The sequence below is a fragment of the Oncorhynchus keta genome, chromosome 22 (assembly GCF_023373465.1).
Source record: "Oncorhynchus keta strain PuntledgeMale-10-30-2019 chromosome 22, Oket_V2, whole genome shotgun sequence".
Classification (NCBI taxonomy): domain Eukaryota; kingdom Metazoa; phylum Chordata; class Actinopteri; order Salmoniformes; family Salmonidae; genus Oncorhynchus; species Oncorhynchus keta.
In genome coordinates this window covers 57,104,922-57,129,428 of record NC_068442.1, presented here as the reverse complement: position 1 = coordinate 57,129,428, position 24,507 = coordinate 57,104,922, and the positions used below count along the sequence as shown (strand labels likewise).

The 24,507-nt window shown below is 42.1% G+C and overlaps 1 protein-coding gene across 5 annotated transcripts in view; it reads left to right on the top strand.

Annotated features, from left to right (window-relative positions):
* slc9a7 (solute carrier family 9 member 7) overlaps positions 1–24,507 on the top strand; it is a 176,962-nt gene that overhangs the window by 37,053 nt on the left and 115,402 nt on the right. The window lies entirely within an intron of this gene.

The following is a 24,507-nucleotide window of genomic DNA, read 5'->3' as shown; positions in this document are numbered from 1 at the left end:
CAAACACAACCCTAAGCTAGACTAGCCTACTTCACCAACAGATAACTAACTAACCAAACACAACCCTAAGCTAGACTAGCCTACTTCACCAACAGATAACTAACTAACCAAACACAACCCTAAGCTAGACTAGCCTACTTCACCAACAGCTAACTAACTAACCAAACACACCCCTAAGCTAGACTAGCCTACTTCACCAACAGCTAACTAACTAACCAAACACACCCCTAAGCTAGACTAGCCTACTTCACCAACAGATAACTAACTAACCAAACACACCCCTAAGCTAGACTAGCCTACTTCACCAACAGCTAACTAACTAACCAAACACACCCTAAGCTAGACTAGCCTACTTCACCAACAGATAACTAACTAACCAAACACACCCCTAAGCTAGACTAGCCTACTTCACCAACAGATAACTAACTAACCAAACACACCCCTAAGCTAGACTAGCCTACTTCACCAACAGATAACTAACTAACCAAACACACCCCTAAGCTAGACTAGCCTACTTCACCAACAGATAACTAACTAACCAAACACACCCCTAAACTAGACTAGCCTACTTCACCAACAGCTAACTAACTAACCAAACACAACCCTAAGCTAGACTAGCCTACTTTAACAACAGCTAACTAACTAACTAACCAAACACACCCCTAAGCTAGACTAGCCTACTTTAACAACAGCTAACTAACCAAACATACCCCTAAGCTAGACTAGCCTACTTCACCAACAGATAACTAACTAACCAAACACACCCCTAAGCTAGACTAGCCTACTTTACCAACAGCTAACTAACCAAACATACCCCTAAGCTAGACTAGCCTACTTTAACAACAGCTAACTAACTAACCAAAAACACCCTAAGCTAGACTAGCCTACTTCACCAACAGATAACTAACTAACCAAACACACCCCTAAGCTAGACTAGCCTACTTCACCAACAGATAACTAACTAACCAAACACAACCCTAAGCTAGACTAGCCTACTTCACCAACAGCTAACTAACTAACCAAACACACCCCTAAGCTAGACTAGCCTACTTCACCAACAGATAACTAACTAACCAAACACACCCCTAAGCTAGACTAGCCTACTTCACCAACAGATAACTAACTAACCAAACACACCCCTAAGCTAGACTAGCCTACTTCACCAACAGCTAACTAACTAACCAAACACACCCCTAAGCTAGACTAGCCTACTTCACCAACAGATAACTAACTAACCAAACACACCCCTAAGCTAGACTAGCCTACTTCACCAACAGCTAACTAACTAACCAAACACACCCCTAAGCTAGACTAGCCTACTTCACCAACAGCTAACTAACTAACCAAACACACCCCTAAGCTAGACTAGCCTACTTCACCAACAGATAACTAACTAACCAAACACACCCCTAAGCTAGACTAGCCTACTTCACCAACAGCTAACTAACTAACCAAACACACCCCTAAGCTAGACTAGCCTACTTCACCAACAGATAACCAACTAACCAAACACACCCCTAAGCTAGACTAGCCTACTTCACCAACAGATAACTAACTAACCAAACACACCCCTAAGCTAGACTAGCCTACTTCACCAACAGATAACTAACTAACCAAACACACCCCTAAGCTAGACTAGCCTACTTCACCAACAGATAACTAACTAACCAAACACACCCCTAAGCTAGACTAGCCTACTTCACCAACAGCTAACTAACTAACCAAAAACACCCCTAAACTAGACTAGCCTACTTCACCAACAGATAACTAACTAACCAAACACACCCCTAAGCTAGACTAGCCTACTTTAACAACAGATAACTAACTAACCAAAAACACCCCTAAGCTAGACTAGCCTACTTCACCAACAGCTAACTAACTAACCAAACACACCCCTAAGCTAGACTAGCCTACTTTAACAACAGCTAACTAACTAACCAAACACACCCCTAAGCTAGACTAGCCTACTTTAACAACAGCTAACTAACTAACCAAAAACACCCCTAAGCTAGACTAGCCTACTTCACCAACAGCTAACTAACTAACCAAACACACCCCTAAGCTAGACTAGCCTACTTCACCAACAGATAACTAACTAACCAAACACACCCCTAAGCTAGACTAGCCTACTTCACCAACAGATAACTAACTAACCAAACACACCCCTAAACTAGACTAGCCTACTTCACCAACAGATAACTAACTAACCAAACACAACCCTAAGCTAGACTAGCCTACTTTAACAACAGCTAACTAACTAACCAAACACACCCCTAAGCTAGACTAGCCTACTTTAACAACAGCTAACTAACTAACCAAAAACACCCCTAAGCTAGACTAGCCTACTTCACCAACAGATAACTAACTAACCAAACACACCCCTAAGCTAGACTAGCCTACTTTAACAACAGCTAACTAACTAACCAAAAAATACCCCTAAGCTAGACTAGCCTACTTCACCAACAGCTAACTAACTAACCAAACACACCCCTAAGCTAGACTAGCCTACTTCACCAACAGATAACTAACTAACCAAACACACCCCTAAGCTAGACTAGCCTACTTCACCAACAGATAACTAACTAACCAAACACACCCCTAAACTAGACTAGCCTACTTCACCAACAGCTAACTAACTAACCAAACACAACCCTAAGCTAGACTAGCCTACTTTAACAACAGCTAACTAACTAACCAAAAACACCCCTAAGCTAGACTAGCCTACTTCACCAACAGATAACTAACTAACCAAACACACCCCTAAGCTAGACTAGCCTACTTCACCAACAGATAACTAACTAACCAAACACACCCCTAAGCTAGACTAGCCTACTTCACCAACAGCTAACTAACTAACCAAAAACACCCCTAAACTAGACTAGCCTACTTTAACAACAGCTAACTAATTCAACCAAAATACAGTGGGTGGTCCGCCCAGTTCTAACTAGTGTATTTAACAAAGTTCACCTACGGGTAGTGTATGCCCATGGGCGACTTGTCTTGGCTTCCCCTTTTCCCACCAGCAACAAACAAATACCATAACCAAAAATAATACTCTTATTAATAGCTTATTATACTCTTATATTTATTTATAAACACACGGTAATGGGGGAGCAGGAAAAGGGGCTGAGCTGGACCCAAAGAAAGAAATAATAAGTATCCAAAAACACCCCTAAGCTAGACTAGCCTACTTCACCAACAGATAACTAACTAACCAAACACACCCCTAAGCTAGACTAGCCTACTTCACCAACAGATAACTAACTAACCAAACACAACCCTAAGCTAGACTAGCCTACTTCACCAACAGATAACTAACTAACCAAACACACCCCTAAGCTAGACTAGCCTACTTCACCAACAGATAACTAACTAACCAAACACACCCCTAAGCTAGACTAGCCTACTTCACCAACAGATAACTAACTAACCAAACACAACCCTAAGCTAGACTAGCCTACTTCACCAACAGATAACTAACTAACCAAACACACCCCTAAGCTAGACTAGCCTACTTCACCAACAGCTAACTAACTAACCAAACACAACCCTAAGCTAGACTAGCCTACTTCACCAACAGATAACTAACTAACCAAACACACCCCTAAGCTAGACTAGCCTACTTCACCAACAGATAACTAATTAACCAAACACAACCCTAAGCTAGACTAGCCTACTTCACCAACAGATAACTAACTAACCAAACACACCCCTAAGCTAGACTAGCCTACTTCACCAACAGCTAACTAACTAACCAAACACACCCCTAAGCTAGACTAGCCTACTTCACCAACAGATAACTAACTAACCAAACACACCCCTAAGCTAGACTAGCCTACTTCACCAACAGATAACTAACTAACCAAACACAACCCTAAGCTAGACTAGCCTACTTCACCAACAGATAACTAACTAACCAAACACACCCCTAAGCTAGACTAGCCTACTTCACCAACAGATAACTAACTAACCAAACACAACCCTAAGTTAGACTAGCCTACTTCACCAACAGATAACTAACTAACCAAACACAACCCTAAGCTAGACTAGCCTACTTCACCAACAGATAACTAACTAACCAAACACAACCCTAAGCTAGACTAGCCTACTTCACCAACAGCTAACTAACTAACCAAACACAACCCTAAGCTAGACTAGCCTACTTCACCAACAGCTAACTAACTAACCAAACACACCCCTAAGATAGACTAGCCTACTTCACCAACAGCTAACTAACTAACCAAACACACCCCTAAGCTAGACTAGCCTACTTCACCAACAGATAACTAACTAACCAAACACACCCCTAAGCTAGACTAGCCTACTTCACCAACAGATAACTAACTAACCAAACACACCCTAAGCTAGACTAGCCTACTTCACCAACAGATAACTAACTAACCAAACACACCCCTAAGCTAGACTAGCCTACTTCACCAACAGCTAACTAACTAACCAAACACACCCCTAAGCTAGACTAGCCTACTTCACCAACAGCTAACTAACTAACCAAACACACCCCTAAGCTAGACTAGCCTACTTCACCAACAGATAACTAACTAACCAAACACAACCCTAAGCTAGACTAGCCTACTTCACCAACAGCTAACTAACTAACCAAACACAACCCTAAGCTAGACTAGCCTACTTCACCAACAGATAACTAACTAACCAAACACAACCCTAAGCTAGACTAGCCTACTTCACCAACAGCTAACTAACTAACCAAACACACCCCTAAGATAGACTAGCCTACTTCACCAACAGCTAACTAACTAACCAAACACACCCCTAAGCTAGACTAGCCTACTTCACCAACAGCTAACTAACTAACCAAACACACCCCTAAGCTAGACTAGCCTACTTCACCAACAGATAACTAACTAACCAAACACACCCCTAAGCTAGACTAGCCTACTTCACCAACAGATAACTAACTAACCAAACACACCCCTAAGCTAGACTAGCCTACTTCACCAACAGCTAACTAACTAACCAAACACACCCTAAGCTAGACTAGCCTACTTCACCAACAGATAACTAACTAACCAAACACACCCCTAAGCTCAGACTAGCCTACTTCACCAACAGCTAACTAACTAACCAAACACACCCCTAAGCTAGACTAGCCTACTTCACCAACAGATAACTAACTAACCAAACACACCCCTAAGCTAGACTAGCCTACTTCACCAACAGATAACTAACCAAACACACCCCTAAGCTAGACTAGCCTACTTTAACAACAGCTAACTAACTAACCAAAATACAGTGGGTGGTTCGCCCAGTTCCAACTAGTGTTTTTATCTATTCCTACGGGTAATGTATGCCCATGGGAGACTTATCTTGGTACCCTCTTCCACCGTCAAACAAACACCATAGCAAAACCAATACTCACAGGTGGGGACAAAGTGACATGTAGATGCCAAAAACAAATAAGATATCTACAGACAGATGGCATTGACAAGAGATCTACAGACAGATGGCATTGACAAGAGATCTACAGACAGATGGCATTGACAAGAGATCTACAGACAGATGGCATTGACAAGAGATCTACAGACAGATGGCATTGACAAGAGATCTACAGACAGATGGCATTGACAGAGAGATCTACAGACAGATGGCATTGACAAGAGATCTACAGACAGATGGCATTGACAAGAGATCTACAGACAGATGGCATTGACAAGATATCTACAGACAGATGGCATTGACAGACAGATGGCATTGACAAGAGATCTACAGACAGATGGCATTGACAAGATAACTACAGACAGGTGGCATTGACAAGAGATCTACAGACAGATGGCATTGACAGAGAGATCTACAGACAGATGGCATTGACAAGAGATCTACAGACAGATGGCATTGACAAGATAACTACAGACAGGTGGCATTGACAAGAGATCTACAGACAGATGGCATTGACAGAGAGATCTACAGACAGATGGCATTGACAAGATAACTGCAGACAGATGGCATTGACAAGAGATCTACAGACAGATTCAGATTGATTGACAGAGATCTGCAGACAGATTGACAAGATCTACAGACAGATGGCATTGACAAGATAACTACAGACATGGCATTGACAAGAGATCTACAGACAGAGATTGACAAGATATCTACAGACAGATGGCATTGACAAGAGATCTACAGACAGATGGCATTGACAAGATATCTACAGACAGATGGCATTGACAAGAGATCTACAGACAGATGGCATTGACAAGATATCTACAGACAGATGGCATTGACAAGAGATCTACAGACAGATGGCATTGACAAGAGATCTACAGACAGATGGCATTGACAGAGAGCTCTACAGACAGATGGCATTGACAAGAGAGATCTACAGACAGATGGCATTGACAAGAGATATACAGACAGATTGCATTGACAAGAGATCTACAGACAGATGGCATTGACAAAGATATCTACAGACAGGTGGCATTGACAAGAGATATACAGACAGATTGCATTGACAAGAGATCTACAGACAGATGGCATTGACAAGATATCTACAGACAGATGGCATTGACAAGATATCTACAGACAGATGGCATTGACAGAGAGATCTACAGACAGATGGCATTGACAAGATAACTACAGACAGGTGGCATTGACAAGAGATCTACAGACAGATGGCATTGACAGAGAGATCTACAGACAGATGGCATTGACAAGATAACTACAGACAGGTGGCATTGACAAAGAGATCTACAGACAGATTGCATTGACAGAGATCTACAGACAGGTGGCATTGACAAGAGATCTACAGACAGATTGCATTGACAGAGAGATCTACAGACAGATGGCATTGACAAGATAACTACAGACAGATTGCATTGACAGAGAGATCTACAGACAGATGGCATTGACAAGAGATCTACAGACAGATGGCATTGACAAGATAACTACAGACAGGTGGCATTGACAAGATATCTACAGACAGATGGCATTGACAAGATATCTACAGACAGATGGCATTGACAGAGAGATCTACAGACAGATGGCATTGACAAGATAACTACAGACAGATGGCATTGACAAGAGATCTACAGACAGATGGCATTGACAAGATAACTACAGACAGATGGCATTGACAAGAGATCTACAGACAGATGGCATTGACAGAGAGCTCTACAGACAGATGGCATTGACAAGAGAGATCTACAGACAGATGGCATTGACAAAGAGATATACAGACAGATTGCATTGACAAGAGAGATCTACAGACAGATGGCATTGACAGAGAGATCTACAGACAGATGGCATTGACAGAGAGATTGAGCTCTAGAGCAAACAACAGACAGGGTTTTAAACCAAGGGAAAGGGAATGTGATAGGGTAATGGAAACAGGAGGTGTGTCTTCTGATTAGCGAATGATGATTGCCACCTGTGAGGAGGGGAGAAGGAGAGAAAAGAAACACACACAGAATACCTGTATCTGTAAAAGTCTTGCTAGTTGACCTACTTTTCCACGGTCGGAAGCATCCTGCCCTGTTCTGAAAGACCTCCCTGGGTTTACCATCATGCTGTGGGTGTTTGGTCAGGACGTGGCGTTTTATTCATTTGTTCGCTTTGAGAGACTCATTACTAACGTTAAGCACTTCCCCACACAAAACACATTGTGGCGCTCCTTCTTACTTCTCAAAGTTTGTATTAAAGAGAGAAACTCATCACTGTATTTGTGTTTCATGACAATTGAGCTCAGTCAGAACTTGTAGCTAGCATGAGTCAGTTGGTGACAGCGGTGAGTGATGGCGAGTGGGAATGATAAGTCAGTGGCTGACAGCACATCATCATCTGCTGCTGAGCGACAGCACATCATCATCATCAGCTGAACGACAGCACATCATCTGCTGCTGAGCGACAGCACATCATCATCATCAGCTGAGCGACAGCACATCATCATCATCTGCTGCTGAGCGACAGCACATCATCATCATCTGCAGCTGAGCGACAGCACATCATCATCTGCTGCTGAGCGACAGCACATCATCATGCTCAGCTGAACGACAGCACATCATCATCATCTGCTGCTGAACGACAGCACATCATCATCTGCTGAGCGACAGCATCATCTGCTGCTCATCATCTCTGCTGAACGACAGCACATCATCATCATCTGCTGCTGAACAGCACATCATCATCATCTGCAGCTGAACGACAGCACATCATCTGCTGCTCATCATCTGCTGCTGAACGACAGCACATCATCATCATCTGCTGAACGACAGCACATCATCATCATCATCATCTGCTGAACGACAGCACATCATCTGCTGCTGAACGACATCATCATCATCATCTGCTGAACGACAGCACATTAATGGTTTTAAGTTCTACACCATTTTAAATCAGGATAAACATATTTCTAATGAGTTTACCAATTTCTGGTAGCTAAAACGTCAAAACAAAAAAACTTATGGAACTCTTGAGTTCGTCCCATTGTTTCAATAGGGGAAATATAGGTATGTTTGTTTTTACATAATATATCGCAGTGTGTATATTTGAATTTTACAAATCGGACACCATTTTAATCATGAAGCTCCTCTTTCTAATTGTGTAATGCTGGGCAGCGTACTCCGTTGTCATCAAACGCTCGCCCCGAAATACTTGTTTCCCTTGGAACGCTGAGCTCCCCCTTGTTTTCTTATAGAGAGGCATGCTGGTATATTTCGCAATGTGTATATATATATTTTTAAGTCACCATTATAATCAGGAAAATCATCTCTTTCTAATGACACAAGGTTGAGTTAACAGCGTACTCTGCTTTCATCGATCGCTAGACCAGAAATAGTCAAGTTACAATTTGTTTCCGACTTCCTCTTATACAGACATAAGCACAGTTGGCACCATCGAGGTGCGGATGTTTACTTTCTACACGAGTTGTTATTTTCCAGTTTCTTCCTATGAACGGACTGTAGTGGTCAAATAAAAAAGGTATAATTTGTTTGGTGCCATTTAGGGAAATGGAATTCTAAGGATCATTCCAGACAGAAGAGACACAGCGAAGGTTCGTTTTAATTCATTTGATATTGCCTGGCGCTAGTGTTCGTTCTCAACCAACGTTTTTTGGCCGTTTTTCAGCCTTGGGTGAATTTTGACTCGTTCTATCCCTAACCATGCATACATCCTCAGCGATCCCCCCCTGGTCATATACATGCATCCTCAGCGATCCCCCCTGGTCATATACATACATCCTCAGCGATCCCCCCTGGTCATATACATACATCCTCAGCGATCCCCCCTGGTCATATACATGCATCCTCAGCGATCCCCCCTGGTCATATACATGCATCCTCAGCGATCCCCCCTGGTCATATACATGCATCCTCAGCGATCCCCCTGGCCATGCATGCATCATCTCCATACCTTTTCGCGTTTGTCCCAGCTGTATTGTTTAGGTGGGTCCTCTGTTGTATTGCTGCAGAGGTCAATGTTGTTGGCGTTGCTGCTGTTCGCCTTATCTTCCACCGTTTTCGGAGTAGGTTCCTTTTCGGGTGATTTTCTCTTGGATTTTTTGGAGAACCAGCAACCCATTTTGTCCTTTTAACAATAAACCAATCAAACGTGTAAAGGAAAATATGATAAGAGTCTGTCCCCGGAAGATTTATCGCCTACTTTGTATAACATGTACAGGTATTTCGGTCTTCTTGCCTCCTCGGTTTCTGGCTTCTTATCACGTACTCGTAAACATGTCTTTGGTTTGAGCTTCCTTTTCCTTACACAGTTCAACAGCCAATCAATACTTTGCAATCCGTTACTTAGTAACAGCGAATCACAGTACAACAACAGTCTGGGAGGGGGCAACGTGAACAATGTCAGCCAATCAAATCAGTGTTCTGCTTTTTGGGAGCTTGGCGTTGTTTTAGCCGCGCTCAGTGTGCAGGGTGGTAAACAGTGAGGGGTTTCGATTATCTGGCCCGGTTTACCGCCGGTGAGCGGTTAAATCGGTGAAGGTGATTGCGTTCCTTTTGGAACCGGCTGCCTCCCGGGCACGAGCAAGGTGACGGTTCAAACCCCACAACGAAATAATCTCAAAACAAATGTCTCGTAGTCTAGACTAGATTAAGCACGTGGAGTAATGACTAAAGTGGTGTTTTCACATGCAAAAGTGATTGTTTTGGATAATTACGTTTAATCTGCCTCGAATTAAAACTAGTTAAAACATTCGAATGTATATGTTATATAAAATATAAAGTGTATGTTTCTGGACGATGCACCATGCTGCCCTGTTGACAACATGACTGAGTGGCGCAGATTATTGTTCGACATGAGAAGAATGTTTTCTGTTCACGTCACCGGGCCATAGACCCGAACACCGCGGCTCAGAACTCCGTCAGATGTATAAAAATCATTGGTAATAAAAATAAACATTCGTCCCGATATCGTACATTCTATAAAGTAAAACATTTTTAATACAATTTTACGTTTCTGTTTGTTTGTTGTAATGTCGGATTTTGACACGTGATGATGCATCATGCAATGCAGTCTGTTAAACTCTTTCCTCGCGTACTATCCATGGGTGGATCAGTTATGATATAATTGTATTTATGCGTCAAACAAAACAACACGCTTATTAGCTAACAACGTAAGCTACTTGTCCATTCTAATTATAGGCTGCGGCCTATGTATACACACTCACTGTAACACAACGTTAATTCATGCTCCAGTCACAAACAACTAGGCTATTCTGTCTAATCTGAACATTTCACATGATCATTTGGTATGGAGGCCTGTTTGACACAGGTTTGCAGCATGTTTCCGACACCTCCTGCTGTACTGTGTCTGTATAGGCTACCACATGTTCCGAATATGACCACATTTAGTTATTTTTTATCACTTTTATCACTATTCTTCACAAGTATGTGGTCAAATTTCACCTGATCATCAAAAACTGAAAGCACATTTTCAATTGACTATGTACAACACACTAAAATCACCAAACCTAATGAGTGTTTCATCTAGCAATACCTTTCATATTTTTTAAATTTGTAATTTTACTTAACCAGGCAAGTCAGTTAAGAACACATTCTTATTTTCAATGACGGCCTGGGAATAGTGGGTTAACTGCCTGTTCAGGGGCAGAACGACAGATTTGTACCTTGTCAGCTCGGGGGTTTGAACTCGCAACCTTCCGGTTACTAGTCCAACGCTCTAACCACTAGGCCACCCCATATAAAGTAATTGCCTTTCACAGTGCAACGCTCACAATACTTTTCATATGATTCTCTTCTCATCTGTTTGAATACATTTGACCATCACTTAATCCAACTGTGCTTAATGGTTAATCACTTAACCATTTGGTAAACCTATAGAAAGAAAGAAAAACATTCTACTATATATGGATTTTGAGAACTACAGAAATAAAGTGTGTGTTTGTAAAGTATAAACATTTAAATGACATGTACTGTATGATACATGATAGCATTACATAATGACTACTCGTTATTGATAATTGATTTCACATGGTGGGAACCACAATTGGTCACCATATATTCAATCTCTCCCAGTCTGTTGTCCACGCTTGCTTCAAAATGTACACCATTGTCCCTGTTCCCAAAAAAAAAAAGCGAAGGCAACTGAACTAAATGACTCACTTCTGTCATCATGAAGTGCTTAGAGAGGCTATTTAAGGTTCATATCACCTCCACCTTACCTGATATCCTAGACCCACTCCAATTTGCTTACCGCCCCAAAAGATCCACAGGCGATGCAATCGCCAACACCCTGCTCACTGCTCTGTCCCATCTGGACAAGAGGAATACCTATGTAAGAGTGCTGTTCATTGACTATAGCTCAGCATTCAACACCATAGTACCCTCCAAGCTCATCATTAAGCTTGAGGCCCTGGGTCTGAACCCCACCCTGTGCAACTGGGTCCTGGACTTCTTGACGGCTACCCCCAGGTGGTGAAGCTAGGAAACAACTCTCCACTTCGCTGATCCTCAACACTGGGGCCCCACAAGGGTGCATGCTCAGCCCCCTCCTGTACTCCCTGTTCACCCATGACTGCGTGGCCATGCACGCCTCCAATTCAATCTTCAAGTTTGCAGACGACACAGTAATGGGCATGACTACCAACAATGACAAGACACCCTACAGGGAGGGGTGATGGCCCTGGCGAAGTGGTGCCTGGAAAAGAAACCTCCTCAACATCAACAAAACAAAGGAGCTGATCGTGGACTTCAGGAAACAGCAGAGGGAGCACCCCCTTATCCACAGACGGGACCCCAGTGGAGAAGGTGGAAAGTTGAAGTTCCTAGGCGTACACATCACTGACAGTCTGAAATGGTCCACCCACACAGTGTGGTGAAGAAGGCTCAATGGCGCCTCTTCAACCTCAATAGGCTGAAGAAATGTGTCTTGGCCCCAAAGACAAGCTTTTACAGATGCACCATTGACAGCATCCTGTCGGGCTGCACCGCCTGCAATCGCAGGGCTCTCCAGAGGGTGGTGCGGACTGTCCAACGCATCACCGGGGGCCTTCCCTCCAGGACACCTACAGCACCCGATGTCACTGGAAGGCCAAAAGATCATCAAGGACAACAACCACCCGAGCCACGGCATGTTCACCCCGCTATCATCCAGAAGGCGAGGTCAGTACAGGTCCATCAAAGCTGGGACCGAGAGACTGAAAAACAGCTTCTATCTCAAGGCCATCAGACTGTTAAATAGCCATCGCTAGGCGGCTTCTACCCGGTTAATCAACCCTGTACCTTAGAGGCAGCTGCCCTACACCAGAGGGAGGAGGCAGATTGCAGGGAACTGTTTTATCTAATGAAGTCCAGGCCATTGTCGTTGGCCATGTGGTAAACAGAGGCCTTACCATGGCAGAGGCTACCAGATTAGTGACCAGGGAAGTTCTCTTGATAAGTGAATTGGAACATTTTCCTGTCAAATGTAACGAGTACTTTTGGGTGTCAGGGAAAATGTATGGAGTAAAATGTACATTATTTTCTTTAGGAATGTAAGTGAAGTAAAAGTAAAAGTTGCCAAAAATATAAATATTAAAGTAAAGTACAGATACCCAAAAACTACTTAAGTAGTACTTTTACTTAAGTACTGTACACAACTGATGACACCACTGATGGGTACATTATATTAGGTAACATCCAGACCAGAAAGTGAAAAAACAAGATACAAAACAGCAATGACACCACACAGAACTACAGTAAACTTAACTACAGTAAACTTAACACAACAGTAAACTTAACTGAGGCATACACTCATTGGACTGGAACCTTTGTTCCAGCTACCAACTGCTTATTCAGCCCTAAATCTGATGAGTTGTCATTTTCTAAAGGAAAACATCCTTTAAGAAGAAATGACAAAGGGAAATCTACATTTCCTGTTTTGTGACGTGGTGTAACTGTCAAACCGCAGCACTAGGATTAGGAAGTTTGATACGCTATAAAACAATAGTGAAGTCTCGTGAAAATATGTCTGGATTAAATTGATGCGTATGAGTTTATTTATTCTTCTCCCTATTAAACCCAAATGAACCGTGGGGATTTTGATTTTCATCCAAGGGGACTCTTTAGCTGTAGTGTGTCCTCAGAAAGGTGCAGTGTTCCTTTAAAACATTGAACTACAGTTCAGGGTTTCTCTGCTCTAAGCTATGTTCATAACTCAATGGGAAAGTGGTAATTACCAGTTGTGAAGTTGTAAATATGAGTTGAGCACATTACCATTTTGAACTTGGAAAAACCATCGAACGTGGAGGTCATTAGAAGGCTTGTGAATGTTTTGCTCTTTTTTGCCCATAAAAAGTATATATAGAGCTGCTTTCACTTTCTAAATCAAAAGGAAGATGAACAGAATCAATTTTTGATCAATTTGTATTTTGTTCTTAACCATAAACAACAACTGCTGAAGATGCCGCCATACTTGCTGTTTTTTGTCAGAAAGGTGCAAGTCAAGTAGGAAACACAGGATGATATGCCTCGTTCGAGACAACTGGGAACTCGAAGAAAAACTAGCTCCGACTGGGAAGAATGGTTTTGAACTGTAACAGTTACTAGGAATTCCAAGTCGCAAACTCGGCGGTGTCATCCTAGAGCTCCAACTTACCGGCCTTGAAGATCAGTAAATTCATGATTTTACCTCAGTTTTATTCAGAGTTCCTAGTTGTCGTGAAAGAACCAATAGAGCTTCCCTTGTCTGACAGGTTTCCTGACAACTCATCCTGAATTTAATTATGCTGCTCTATCGATCGCGCCACACACCAGTCTGGACCTACCATCCTAGAAGTAGTTTTGCTGACTTCAAAATTACCTGATTCATGATTCGTGTAGGCCAGCTCTGGTCCAACCCATCAGTTTCTGGAACCAATCAGAACGGGTTGAACGCATTTGAGAAGTTGTCGAGGAGGAAGCAAACATGTGGATGGGTAGCCAGGCAAGAGTTCCCCACTAGTCATCAACCATGTTTTACTAGTTATCTAGTCATCAACCATGTTTTACTAGTCATCAACCATGTTTTGCTAGTCATCTAGTCATCAACCATGTTTTACTAGTCATCTAGTCATCAACCATGTTTACTAGTCATCAACCATGTTTTGCTAGTCATCTATGCAGAAAAATTAATCCATGCTTTTGTCACTTCTAGGTTAGACTACTGCAATGCTCTATTTTCCGGCTACCCGGATAAAGCACTAAATAAACTTCAGTTAGTGCTAAATACGGCTGCTAAAATCCTGACTAGAACCAAAAAATTTGATCATATTACTCCAGTGCTAGCCTCTCTACACTGGCTTCCTGTCAAAGCAAGGGCTGATTTCAAGGTTTACTGCTAACCTACAAAGCATTACATGGGCTTGCTCCTACCTACCTCTCTGATTTGGTCCTGCCGTACATACCTACACGTACGCTACGGTCACAAGACGCAGGCCTCCTAATTGTCCCTAGAATTTCTAAGCAAACAGCTGGAGGCAGGGCTTTCTCCTATAGAGCTCCATTTTTATGGAACGGTCTGCCTACCCATGTCAGAGACGCAAACTCGGTCTCAACCTTTAAGTCTTTACTGAAGACTCATCTCTTCAGTGGGTCATATGATTGAGTGTAGTCTGGCCCAGGAGTGGGAAGGTGAACGGAAAGGCTCTGGAGCAACGAACCGCCCTTGCTGTCTCTGCCTGGCCGGTTCCCCTCTTTCCACTGGGATTCTCTGCCTCTAACCCTGTTACGGGGGCTGAGTCACTGGCTTGCTGGGGCTCTCTCGTGCCGTCCCTGGGGGGTGCGTCACCTGGGTGGGTTGATTCACTGTTGTGGTCGGCCTGTCTGGGTTGCCCCCCTTAGGTTGTACCGTGGCGGAGATCTTTGTGGGCTATTCTCGGCCTTGTCTCAGGATGGTAAGTTGGTGGTTGAAGATATCCCTCTAGTGGTGTGGGGGCTGTGCTTTGGCAAAGTGGGTGGGGTTATATCCTTCCTGTTTGGCCCTGTCCGGGGTGTCCTCGGATGGGGCCACAGTGTCTCCTGACCCTCCTGTCTCAGCCTCCCAGTATTTATGCTGCAGTAGTTTATGTGTCGGGGGGCTAGGGTCAGTTTGTTATATCTGGAGTACTTCTCCTGTCCTATTCGGTGTCCTGTGTGAATCTAAGTGTGCGTTCTCTAATTCTCTCCTTCTCTCTTTCTCTCTCTCGGAGGACCTGAGCCCTAGGACCATGCCCCAGGACTACCTGACATGATGACTCCTTGCTGTCCCCAGTCCACCTGGCCATGCTGCTGCTCCTGTTTCAACTGGCCTGGGCCCTAGGACCATGTCCCAGGACTACCTGACATGAGGACTCCTTGCTGTCCCCAGTCCACCTGGCCATGCTCCTGCTCAGTTTCAACTGTTCTGCCTTACTATTATTCAACCATGCTGGTCATTTATGAACATTTGAACATCTTGGCCACGTTCTGTTATAATCTCCACCCGGCACAGCCAGAGGACTGGCCACCCACATATGCTCTCTCTAATTCTCTCTTTCTTTCTCTCTCTCGGAGGACCTGAGCCCTAGGACCGTGCCCCAGGACTACCTGACATGATGGCTCCTTGCTGTCCCCAGTCCACCTGACTGTGCTGCTGCTCCAGTTTCAACTGTTCTGCCTTATTATTATTCGACCATGCTGGTCATTTATGAACATTTGAACATCTTGGTCATGTTCTGTTAGAATCTCTACCCGGCACAGCCAGAAGAGGACTGGCCACCCCCACATAGCCCGGTTCCTCTCGAGGTTTCTTCCTAGGTTTTGGCCTTTCTAGGGAGTTTTCCTAGCCACCGTGTTTTTACACCTGCATTGTTTGCTGTTTGGGGTTTTAGGCTGGGTTTCTGTACAGCACTTTGAGATATCAGCTGATGTACGAAGGGCTATATAAATAAATTTGATTTGATTTGATTTGATTTGATCTAGTCATCAACCATGTTTTACTAGTCATCAACCATGTTTTACTAGTCATCTAGTCATCAACCATGTTTTACTAGTCATCTAGTCATCAACCATGTTTTACTAGTCATCTAGTCATCAACCATGTTTTACTAGTCATCTAGTCATCAACCATGTTTTACTAGTCATCTAGTCATCAACCATGTTTTACTAGTCATCTAGTCATCAACCATGTTTTACTAGTCAGCAACCATGTTTTACTAGTCATCTAGTCATCAACCATGTTTTGCTAGTCATCAACCATGTTTTACAAGTCATCTAGTCATCAACCATGTTTTACTAGTCATCAACCATGTTTTACTAGTCATCAACCATGTTTTACTAGTCATCTAGTCATCAACCATGTTTTACTAGTCATCTAGTCATCAACCATGTTTTACTAGTCATCTAGTCATCAACCATGTTTTACTAGTCATCTAGTCATCAACCATGTTTTACTAGTCATCTAGTCATCAACCATGTTTTACTAGTCATCTAGTCATCAACCATGTTTTACTAGTCATCTAGTCATCAACCATGTTTTACTAGTCATCTAGTCATCAACCATGTTTTACTAGTCATCAACCATGTTTTACTAGTCATCTAGTCATCAACCATGTTTTGCTAGTCATCTAGTCATCAACCATGTTTTACAAGTCATCTAGTCATCAACCATGTTTTACTAGTCATCTAGTCATCAACCATGTTTTACTAGTCATCTAGTCATCAACCATGTTTTACTAGTCATCTAGTCATCAACCATGTTTTACTAGTCATCTAGTCATCAACCATGTTTTACTAGTCATCTAGTCATCAACCATGTTTTACTAGTCATCAACCATGTTTTACTAGTCATCAACCATGTTTTACTAGTCATCTAGTCATCAACCATGTTTTGCTAGTCATCAACCATGTTTTACAAGTCATCTAGTCATCAACCATGTTTTACTAGTCATCAACCATGTTTTACTAGTCATCAACCATGTTTTACTAGTCATCTAGTCATCAACCATGTTTTACTAGTCATCTAGTCATCAACCATGTTTTACTAGTCATCTAGTCATCAACCATGTTTTACTAGTCATCTAGTCATCAACCATGTTTTACTAGTCATCTAGTCATCAACCATGTTTTACTAGTCATCTAGTCATCAACCATGTTTTACTAGTCATCTAGTCATCAACATGTTTTAGTCATCTAGTCATCAACCATGTTTTACTAGTCATCTAGTCATCAACCATGTTTTACTAGTCATCTAGTCATCAACCATGTTTTACTAGTCATCTAGTCATCAACCATGTTTTACTAGTCATCTAGTCATCAACCATGTTTTTAGTCATCTAGTCATCAACCATGTTTTACTAGTCATCAACCTAGTCATCAACCATGTTTTACTAGTCATCTAGTCATCAACCATGTTTTACTAGTCATCTAGTCATCAACCATGTTTTACTAGTCAACCATGTTTTACTAGTCATCAACCATGTTTTACTAGTCATCAACCTAGTCATCAACCATGTTTTACTAGTCATCAACCATGTTTTACTAGTCATCAACCATGTTTTACTAGTCATCTAGTCATCAACCATGTTTTTAGTCATCTAGTCATCAACCATGTTTTACTAGTCATCTAGTCATCAACCATGTTTTACTAGTCATCTAGTCAACCATGTTTTACTAGTCATCTAGTCATCAACCATGTTTTTTCACTAGTCATCAACCATGTTTTTAGTCATCTAGTCATCAACCATGTTTTACTAGTCATCTAGTCATCAACCATGTTTTACTAGTCATCTAGTCATCAACCATGTTTTTTCATCTAGTCATCAACCATGTTTTACTAGTCTAGTCATCAACCATGTTTTACTAGTCATCTAGTCATCAACCATGTTTTACTAGTCATCAACCATGTTTTACTAGTCATCAACCATGTTTTACTAGTCATCTAGTCATCAACCATGTTTTTAGTCATCTAGTCATCAACCATGTTTTACTAGTCATCTAGTCACCATGTTTTACTAGTCATCTAGTCATCAACCATGTTTTACTAGTCATCTAGTCATCAACCATGTTTTACTAGTCATCAACCATGTTTTACTAGTCATCTAGTCATCAACCATGTTTTACTAGTCATCAACCATGTTTTACTAGTCATCTAGTCATCAACCATGTTTTGCTAGTCATCAACCATGTTTTACTAGTCATCTAGTCATCAACCATGTTTTACTAGTCATCTAGTCATCAACCATGTTTTACTAGTCATCTAGTCATCAACCATGTTTACTAGTCATCTAGTCATCAACCATGTTTTACTAGTCATCTAGTCATCAACCATGTTTTACTAGTCATCTAGTCATCAACCATGTTTTACTAGTCATCTAGTCATCAACCATGTTTTACTAGTCATCTAGTCATCAACCATGTTTTACTAGTCATCTAGTCATCAACCATGTTTTTAGTCATCTAGTCATCTAGTCATCAACCATGTTTTACTAGTCATCTAGTCATCAACCATGTTTTATCTAGTCATCATCTAGTCATCAACCATGTTTTACTAGTCATCTAGTCATCAACCATGTTTTACTAGTCATCTAGTCATCAACCATGTTTTACTAGTCATCATCAACCATGTTTTACTAGTCATCTAGTCATCAACCATGTTTTACTAGTCATCTAGTCATCAACCATGTTTTACTAGTCATCTAGTCATCAACCATGTTTTACTAGTCATCTAGTCATCAACCATGTTTTACTAGTCATCTAGTCATCAACCATGTTTTGCTAGTCATCAACCATGTTTTACTAGTCATGTTTTACTAGAGTCATCAACCATGTTTTCAACCATGTTTTACTAGTCATCTAGTCATCAACCATGTTTTACTAGTCATCAACTAGTCATCTAGTTTTACTAGTCATCTAGTCATCAACCATGTTTTACTAGTCATCTAGTCATCAACCATGTTTTGTCATCTAGTCATCAACCATGTTTTACAAGTCATCTAGTCATCAACCATGTTTTACTAGTCATCAACCATGTTTTACTAGTCATCATCAACCATGTTTTACTAGTCATCTAGTCATCAACCATGTTTTACTAGTCATCTAGTCATCAACCATGTTTTTTCATCTAGTCATCAACCATGTTTTAGTCATCAACCATGTTTTACTAGTCATCTAGTCATCAACCATGTTTTACTAGTCATCTAGTCATCAACCATGTTTTACTAGTCATCTAGTCATCAACCATGTTTTACTAGTCATCAACCATGTTTTACTAGTCATCTAGTCATCAACCATGTTTTTGCTAGTCATCAACCATGTTTTACAAGTCATCTAGTCATCAACCATGTTTTTTACTAGTCATCAACCATGTTTTACTAGTCATCAACCATGTTTTACTAGTCATCTAGTCATCAACCATGTTTTACTTTACTAGTCATCTAGTCATCAACCATGTTTTACTAGTCATCATCTAGTCATCAACCATGTTTTACTAGTCATCTAGTCATCAACCATGTTTTACTAGTCATCTAGTCATCAACCATGTTTTACTAGTCATCTAGTCATCAACCATGTTTTACTAGTCATCTAGTCATCAACCATGTTTTACTAGTCATCTAGTCATCAACCATGTTTTTTCATCTAGTCATCAACCATGTTTTACTAGTCATCTAGTCATCAACCATGTTTTTAGTCATCTAGTCATCATGTTTTACTAGTCATCAACCATGTTTTACAAGTCATCTAGTCATCAACCATGTTTTACTAGTCATCTAGTCATCAACCATGTTTTACTAGTCATCTAGTCATCAACCATAGTCATTTTACTAGTCATCTAGTCATCAACCATGTTTTACTAGTCATCTAGTCATCAACCATGTTTTACTAGTCATCTAGTCATCAACCATGTTTTATCTAGTCATCAACCATGTTTTATCTAGTCATCAACCATGTTTTTTACTAGTCATCTAGTCATCAACCATGTTTTAGTCATCTAGTCATCAACCATGTTTTACTAGTCATCTAGTCATCAACCATGTTTTACTAGTCATCAACCATGTTTTACTAGTCATCTAGTCATCAACCATGTTTTTTACTAGTCATCAACCATGTTTTACTAGTCATCAACCATGTTTTACTAGTCATCTAGTCATCAACCATGTTTTACTAGTCATCTAGTCATCAACCATGTTTTACTAGTCATCTAGTCATCAACCATGTTTTACTAGTCATCTAGTCATCAACCATGTTTTACTAGTCATCTAGTCATCAACCATGTTTTACTAGTCATCTAGTCATCAACCATGTTTTACTAGTCATCTAGTCATGAACCATGTTTTACTAGTCATCTAGTCATCAACCATGTTTTACTAGTCATCTAGTCATCAACCATGTTTTACTAGTCATCTAGTCATCAACCATGTTTTACTAGTCATCTTGTCATCAACCATGTTTTACTAGTCATCAACCATGTTTTACTAGTCATCTAGTCATCAACCATGTTTTACTAGTCATCTAGTCATCAACCATGTTTTACTAGTCATCAACCATGTTTTTTACTAGTCATCAACCATGTTTTACTAGTCTATCAACCATGTTTTACTAGTCATCTAGTCATCAACCATGTTTTACTAGTCATCTAGTCATCAACCATGTTTTACTAGTCATCAACCATGTTTTACTAGTCATCTAGTCATCAACCATGTTTTACTAGTCATCTAGTCATCAACCATGTTTTACTAGTCATCAACCATGTTTTACTAGTCATCAACCATGTTTTACTAGTCATCTAGTCATCAACCATGTTTTGCTAGTCATCTAGTCATCAACCATGTTTTACGAGTCATCTAGTCATCAACCATGTTTTGCTAGTCATCTAGTCATCAACCATGTTTTGCTAGTCATCTAGTCATCAAACATGCGTAGTAACCACGGAGTAGAGACGGTGCAGCTTCGATTTTTGGACCAATGGCAGAATAGGAAGCATTGTTCGATTCTGTGAGAATGAAGATGAGTGGAGCTGAAAGGGTCTGAGGAAGCACGGTGGTAGGAACCACTTTCCAGACTTCCTAGAGTGCCCTGTAAGGGTGTCGTGGGTGAAGAGTCTGAGGAAGCACGCTGGTAGGAAACACTTTCCAGACTTCCTAGAGTGCCCTGTAAGGGTGTCGTGGGTGAAGAGTCTGAGGAAGCACGGTGGTAGGAACCACTTTCCAGACTTCCTAGAGTGCCCTGTAAGGGTGTCGTGGGTGAAGAGTCTGAGGAAGCACGGTGGTAGGAACCACTTTCCAGACTTCCTAGAGTGCCCTGTAAGGGTGTCGTGGGTGAAGAGTCTGAGGAAGCACAGTGGTAGGAAACACTTTCCAGACTTCCTGGAGTGCCCTGTAAGGGTGAAAGAGGTCGCAGTAACTAGGATCAAGGCTATCCATTAGGTCTCCTATGTGGAGGCAGTACACATGCTGAAGGAGCGAGTGGTGATGAGATGGTAGTGGATTCCCCACAGCCTGTAGTTCATGTAATGCATCAGAGGGATCTTGAAATACTAATAGTGAAGAAGGTGAACTTAGTTGCGTTTATTGCGCAAGTGATAAATTGCACTTGACAAAATTATAACAAATAGAATAACTCAATATCATTGTGAAGGTGCCGAAAATATTTTTGTATCTCCAGGAGTTCACGTCCGATACGTTGGAGGGAATGCTGGATGAAGATAGACATTTTAATCTGACTGAAGGAATTTTAGTATATGTATTTAGTTGCTTATGGAATATTAGGTGTATGTTTTTTTCCCCTTCCCATATTAGCGGTGGTGCCAATGTAACAGATGTGAAACGGCTAGCTTAGTTAGCGGTGGTGCCAATGTAACGGATGTGAAACGGCTAGCTTAGTTAGCGGTGGTGCCCATGTAACGGATGTGAAACGGCTAGCTTAGTTAGCGGTGGTGCCAATGTAACGGATGTGAAACGGCTAGTTTAGTTAGCGGTGGTGCCAATGTAACGGATGTGAAACGGCTAGCTTAGTTAGCGGTGGTGCCAATGTAACGGATGTGAAACGGCTAGTTTAGTTAGCGGTGGTGCCAATGTAACGGATGTGAAACGGCTAGTTTAGTTAGCGGTGGTGCCAATGTAACGGATGTGAAACGGCTAGCTTAGTTAGCGGTGGTGCCAATGTAACAGATGTGAAACGGCTAGCTTAGTTAGCGGTGGTGCCAATGTAACGGATGTGAAACGGCTAGTTTAGTTAGCGGTGGTGCCAATGTAACGGGTGTGAAACGGCTAGCTTAGTTAGCGGTGGTGCCGATGTAACCGATGTGAAACGACTAGTTTAGTTAGCGGTGGTGCCAATGTAACGGATGTGAAACGGCTAGTTTAGTTAGCGGTGGTGCCAATGTAACAGATGTGAAACGGCTAGTTTAGTTAGCGGTGGTGCCAATGTAACAGATGTGAAACGGCTAGTTTAGTTAGCGGTGGTGCCAATGTAACAGATGTGAAACGGCTAGCTTAGTTAGCGGTGGTGCCAATGTAACGGATGTGAAACGGCTAGTTTAGTTAGCCGGTGGTGCCAATGTAACGGGTGTGAAACGGCTAGCTTAGTTAGCGGTGGTGCCGATGTAACCGATGTGAAACGACTAGCTTAGTTAGCGGTGGTGCTGATGTAACGGATGTGAAACGGCTAGTTTAGTTAGCGGTGGTGCCAATGTAACGGATGTGAAACGGCTAGTTTAGTTAGCGGTGGTGCCCATGTAACGGATGTGAAACGGCTAGTTTAGTTAGCGGTGGTGCCAATGTAACGGATGTGAAACGGCTAGTTTAGTTAGCGGTGGTGCCAATGTAACGGATGTGAAACGGCTAGCTTAGTTAGCGGTGGTGCCAATGTAACGGATGTGAAACGGCTAGTTTAGTTAGCGGTGGTGCCAATGTAACAGATGTGAAACGGCTAGTTTAGTTAGCGTGGTGCCAATGTAACGGATGTGAAACGGCTAGCTTAGTTAGCGGTGGTGCCCATGTAACGGATGTGAAACGGCTAGTTTAGTTAGCGGTGGTGCCAATGTAACGGATGTGAAACGGCTAGTTTAGTTAGCGGTGGTGCCAATGTAACAGATGTGAAACGGCTACCTTAGTTAGCGGTGGTGCCAATGTAACGGATGTGAAACGGCTAGCTTAGTTAGCGGTGGTGCCAATGTAACGGATGTGAAACGGCTAGCTTAGTTAGCGGTGGTGCTGATGTAACGGATGTGAAACGGCTAGCTTAGTTAGCGGTGGTGCGCTAAATAGCGTTTCAATCAGTGACCTCACTTGCTCTGAGACCTTGAAGTAGTGGTTCCCCCTTGCTCTGCAAGGGCCACGCCTTTGTGGAGCGATGGGGTAACGATGCTTCGTGGGTGACTGTTGATGTGTGCAGAGGGTCCCTGGTTCGCGCCCGGGTATGGGCGAGGGGACGGCCTAAAGTTGTACTGTTACACCAACCGCCATTAAATGATGGAGGAGAAGAAGCAGGAAAAGGAAATAAGTGTAGCATATTATGAATAAACATGGAGTGGGTGATTACACAGGCCTTCTGGAAGAACAAGATGATGGACAAGAAAAATAAACTGGAAATGTTTACGAGGGAATATGGAATGAGGGATTTCACAAAACCGTTTGGAAGAACTTGAGGAAACTGAGAGTGACGAGAGTGAGAATGAATTAGATGTGGTGGTGAGTGCAGTGATGACTGTTGAGAAGAAGATGAGTGTAGAGGGAAGCAGTCTGTCGAGGAAGGTTGGCGTCAAGTGCAAAAAGCAGAATACGTTCTCAAGTAGCTCAGAGATGGAACCGGACGATAGTGTGGATGAAATTCCTGCAGTGAGGACCGCCGAGATCGGGCCTCTGTCCGAGGATGTAAAGGATGATTCTGGCCCAGCACAGAAAATGTTGTATGCCGAAGCAGTGAAGAAGAGGGTGGTAGAGGAAGATGGGTACGGGGTGGGGGATCCTGAGAGGAATCCTGTGAGTTTACTGCTGAACATTTGCAGGGGGTGTTGAGTGGTAGTCCCAGACGGTTGGTCTAAATAGTGGAATGGGGTGGTGTTTTACTGAGGGCTAATACTTTT